We start from the raw sequence: 6000 nt of genomic DNA, 5'->3' as shown, positions 1-6000 counted from the left end.
CCTGTAGAATGGTAGTTTTAATTAAATACTCTCAAACTTAAACCAAAAGAACCATAGTTTTCATAGTCTGATGTTGGATACTGAGGCAGTAGGAGGGAGGCAGAAAAGAGGAATAAATATTGGGACATGTGAGAACATTGTGTATTATATCATGGTACATTTCCTGTAGTGAATAAAAAACCAAACACGTTGCCATTGAGTCTGTTCTGACTCGTGGAGCCCTCGTGTGTTTCAAAGTAGAACTTGCGCTCCATAGGGTTTTTAAGTGGCTGTGATCTTTGGGAAGTAGGTCACCACTTCTGAGGCACTTGTAGGTTAATTCGACCTCCATACTTTATGGTTAATAGCTGCACGCCTAACCGTTTGTGCCAACAAGGATGCCAATAAGATATATAAGAATAGTCCAAAGAACCAGTCACTACAATAGTGGACTACATTTTAGCCAAGTGGCACTTTAGATTTTTATTTTAGCATTTCATTTAAATGAACAGATCATGGATGTTAAATTATATTAAAGTGAAATAAAAGTATATTTAAACATGTAGGCAACATAGTGTTCCTTACCATGAACTGTAAGACTGCCTAAATTATGGGTAAATTGATTTTTTTTTTAAACCAGTGTATGAATCCAGTTATGTTGCTATGGTTAAGAATGTTACTCTTAAGTTCATTATACCATCCCTTAATCCTTAGTACAGTTACAGATAGCCCCCTATCTATCCTTGTATTGTTGTACAACTCTCTAAGTCAGGCAAATGATCATAGTTTCTACAAAGGGCCTTTAAAAACTTAGAACCCCTGCCCTCTCCCACCTTTTGTTCTCCCCCTTATTTTTCCTATAGGAAATTACAGTATTAACCAGAAATTTCTTTTTGGCTTGTCATAGTGAAAACAGCTTGCTATTCAGTCCCTGGCTGTGCTTGTGTGCCTGCTGAATCTGCCCCTTTTCTTCATCATTATCAAAATCAGGAGGGAGAATAGAATGGTTCCTGAGGGAGCTCATTATTTTCTGAGTCAAGGCTTATTCTTCTGGACCTTTCCCATACTTCTAATCAACTGGTTTTTTATCAGTGGAATGATTCTTCTGTCTTTTTCCCCTCCCTAATAGAAGCAACTTAAAATACCTTAGTAAAGGTTTTCCCATAGCACACTTGAGAATTTCTTTTCTAAAGTAGACCAACCAACCAACCCATTGCCATCAAGTTGATTCAGACTCATAGTGACCCTATAGGACAGAATAGAAGTGCCCCATAGGGTTTCCAAAGAGTGGCTGGTGGATTCAAACTGCCAACCTGTTGGTTAGCAGCCTGAGCTCTTAACCACTACACCACTAGGGCTCCTCTGCAGTAGAAAGCCTTGTTATATTCGTATACTGTGTCCTGTGATACCGAGTTGCCACTTAAACCATCCATGATGGCATATAGTAGAAGGAAGAACTGCTTTGGTGTAAGACTTAGGTTCAGTTCCTGGACAAGCTGAGTTTCTGAGCTTGTTTTCCTCATATGTATGTTAGTTGTCATTAATTATTTGGAGGAGGATATTTAATCATAAAATGCCTAGCCCAGGACTGAGCAATAGTAAATATACAATAAATGGTAGAATGAATTCGTAATAAATAAGCCAAGGATCTTGTAGGATTACTGAGTATATCAAAAGTGATGGTCTTGGAGAAAAACTAAAAACAGAAAACAAGGGTAGCAAAGTTCTTAACCACTTTCTAAACGTAACTTGAACAGGAGGGTAGAAAGGGGGAGAGATGAATAGAAAACTTGCAGGTGTTAAACATGCTTTCAGTGACCTTCCTGCCTGGTATTCAAATATAGCCACAGTACAAACAAAGCTATGATCCTTGTTGATAACCAGTTCAACATAGTATATATTGTTATAAGAGCAAGAAACTGAGATGATCTCCCAAGTAGGACTTTTCTGTAAATGGATTTAGTCATGCAGACATTCTCACTCTAGATCAGTGGTTCTCTAACTTTTGCCTTAGGATACTATTGTATTCTTAAAGAACTTGAGTTTATGTGAGTTATGTATGTTAATATTTACTGTATTAGAAATTAAAACAGTTTAGAAATATTAATCCAATTAAACGTAACAGTAATAAACTCACATGTTAACATAAGTAACATCTATGAATTAACCATATTTTCCAAATCAAAAAAAAGTTTAGTGAAAAGAGTGATTGTTTTACTGTTTTTGCAAGTTGTTTCACTATTTTAGGAGTCTCTTTAATGTCTGTCTTAATAGAAGATGCTGGATTTTCACATCTGCCTGTGCATTCAGTCTGTTATGTTTTAGTTGAAGTATATGAAGAAATCTGGCCTCACACAGGTATATAATTGAGAAAGAAAGGAATATTTTAATAGCCTTTCAGATGCCTGTGGTTAGTTGCAATGTGGAATCTGAAACTGGTGGTTCAGTGGTTAAGTGTTTGGCTGCAAACCAAAAGGTCAACCAGTCGAACCCACCAGCAGCTCCACAGGAGAAAAGACCAGGCGTTCTGTTCCCGGAAAGATCACAGACTTGGAAACCCTTTGGGGCAGTTCTACTCTGTCCTATAGAGTTGCTATGAGTCAGAATCGACTTGGCACACAACATGTTGAAATCCATTGATCTATCCTTACTTTGAATAGATAGATCTTTACCCATGCATGATTTGTACCCTCATGCTATGAGTTGGAATTGACTTGATGGCATGGGTTTTGTTTGGGGTTTACATTGGTCATCTGGAAAATACTGATTTCACTGAGTTAGGTACTTCTTCCATATGTTGACACATTATATATCAAAAAATCATATTTGTGAGGACCACTGATCTCATCAGGAAAGTCTTAAGTTTTGGGAAGCTGGCAGGAGAGGCAGATATAAATTTTCCAAAATATTGTTGATTGTTTTCCTTGAAGTGAGTTGCTCACTTAGTTTATTTTTGAGGAAATGCCTGCCATTTCTGAATAACCAGTTTGTTCTCAGTTGTTCTCGCAAATAAAAGTACCATTTCACAACAAAACAGCTAGTTTAGCTCACAGCTAAAACACACAAGTCTTTTTCGTCAAGACAATTATACTTCAGTATGCAGAAGTGCTTATTGTTAGAATATTGAGACTTACATTCAAGGGTCAAAATTTAATTTTTTACTGCGTCATCAAGGACATTGGCGGGGGGCGGGGTTAAACTGAGTGCATGGCAGTGAAGAATACAGTGACCATTCTTCACTGCCTTCATCTGTGAGAGGTGCCAGGACTCACCTACCATTGTTTATGTATCACTGCAAATATCAGTACAATGAAAAAGATCACGTCTTAGTTTAGACCTCATGGACCCCAAGAAGTGTCTTGGGAGAATCCCTTGGGTCTGCAGCCTATACTCTGAGAACTACTGTGTAAGATTACAAATCCTATAAAATAAATATTAAGTACAGGTGAATTTTATACTATACATCCAAGTAGATTGCCATGCTGATTTGCTGAACAGGTAATTTTATTACAGTCACTTGAATCAGCCACCCCAGGCCATCCTGCTGGTAATGAACTGCTTTGAATTTGTAGCAATCAGTCTCTGAGGCAAGCCTCAGAAATTTACCTGAGCCAGAAATTCACATTTAAAATTGAGTTTCTTCAACTCAATTACATGCTGTTGCATCACTTTGGAATGCAGTATAAACATTCTGTTTAGAAACAGTTGCTATTGTGGCATCATTCACAGTTGCCGTGTCCCGCATGCTGTCATATGCAGAACAAAAATAAGAACCTTTTAAAAGTCTGCCCACATCGTGGATATGATCCTATATATACAGAAAATCCCAAAGAGTCCCCAAAAACCTTCTATAGCTAAAAGAGGAATTTAGCAAATTTGCAGGGTACAAGATCAACAAACAAAAATCAGGTGAGTTTCTATACACCAGCAATGAGAAATCTAAGAGGGAAATTAGGGAAACAATTCCATTTACAATAGCATCTAAGAGAATAAAATACCTTGGAATAAATCTAACCAGGGACATGAAGGACTCATAGAATGAAAACTATAAAACACTGCTGAAAGAAATTAAAGAAAACTTAAATGGAAAGATTTTCCATGTTCAAGGGTTGGAAGACTTAATATTATTAAGATGTCAGTACTATCCAAAGCAATCTGTAGATTCAATACAATCCCGATCAAAATTCCAACAGCCTTCGTTACAGAAATAGAAAAACCAATCCTCAACTTTATATAGAATGGCAAGAGGCCCCAAATAGCTAAAGCAATGTTGAAACAGAAGAATAGGAGAACTCACAGGTAACTGATTTTAAAATATACTATAAAGCTATAGTAATCAATTTAAACTTGCTACAATAAGCCTGGTACTGGTGTAACAACAGACATATAGACCAATGGAATAGAATTGAGAGTCCAGAAATAAACCCACACATCTGTGGTCACCTGATTTTCAACAAGGATGCTAAGTCCATTCGATGGGGAAGAAAGAGTCTTCAATAAATGGTGCTGGGGAAGTTGGATTTCCACATGCAGAAAAATGAAACAATCTATGCCTCACATCACAGACAAAAATTCAAAATGGATTAAGGACCTAAATGTGCAGACTAAAACCATAAAATTCTTAAAAAGCAGGGCAACGCTGTCAAGCCTAGCTTTTAACAATGGATTATCAAATATAATAACAAAGGCACAAACAGCTAAAGATAAATAGGACCTCAAAAAAATTAAAAACTTTTGTTCATTAAAAGACTTCACAAAAAAAAGAAAAGCTACTGACTGGGAGAGTATCTTCCGAAACCATATGTCCAACAAGAACCTAATAACCAAAATATATACAAAACTTAACAAAAAGACAACCTGATCATAAAATGGGGAGAGAACTTAGACATTTCACCAGAGGACATTCCAGTGGCCACCAAACACATGAACAGATGCTCAACATCATTAGCAATCAGAGAGACGCAAATCAAAACTACAATGAGATACCATTTCACTCCCACTAGGATGGCTAAGATTAAAAAAAAAAAAAAAAGTCGGCGAGGATGTGGAGACCTGAAGCCCTTACCCCATTGCTGTTGGGAATACAAAATGGTACAGCCATTGTGGAAAACAGCACAGTGGTTCCTCAAAAAACTAAAAATAGAACTACTATATGACCTGGCAATTCCACTCGTAAGTATATACCCAAAAGACTTGAAAGCAGAGGCTCAAAAAGAGACTTGTACACCAATGTTTATTGCAGCACTGTTCACAATAGCTAAAAGGTGGAAAGAGTCTAAATGCCCATTAACAGATGAATGGATAAACAAAATGATAACATGCATACAATACTACTCAGCCAGTATGAGAAATGAAGTCTTCATACATGCTACAGTATGGATGGAGCTGGAAGACATGCTGAGTGATATAAGTCAATCACAAAACGACAAATACTGTATGACCTCACATAAAAAGACAGAGATATTTAGAGAACAAAGTTTATTAGTGGTTGGCAAGGGGGGATGGGGTGGGGATGTTTAATGGTGATGGAAATAAGGGTAGGGTTGCACGGCTGATTAGTGTAATTGCTTTCAGTAAGTTCTACACCTGTAAAAAGTTGAATTGGCAGAAGTTTTGTCATAGATGTATTTACAACAATGACAAAGAGTAGCTGCTGAAGCTGATTATGTATAAGCAAACACTTCATGGGATTTGGTTTCTTGGTTTGGAAGTTTAAGGTCATGGTTTCATGGGACATCCCAGTTAATTGGCCTAGTAACATGTTCAGTGCTACTATTCTACCTCCTAGTTCAATGCATAGTGCCTGGGGTCTTAAAAGCTTCCAAGCACCATCCAAGGCCAAACAATTGGTCCCTATTCCCCTAAAACAACAGAAAGAAGGAAAGTCAGGAATAAGAGGATATGGAATGTGTGGTTATTGGCCTCCATGAACAACTAACTGCCTCCTTTCCCATGAGACCAGAAGAACTAAATGGTACCTGGCTACCATTACTGAACATTTTGATTAAAGATTGTATAGAA

The sequence above is a fragment of the Trichechus manatus genome, unplaced genomic scaffold, assembly GCF_000243295.1.
Source record: "Trichechus manatus latirostris isolate Lorelei unplaced genomic scaffold, TriManLat1.0 scaffold00054, whole genome shotgun sequence".
NCBI lineage: Eukaryota > Metazoa > Chordata > Mammalia > Sirenia > Trichechidae > Trichechus > Trichechus manatus.
Note: the sequence above shows the minus strand (reverse complement) of the source record.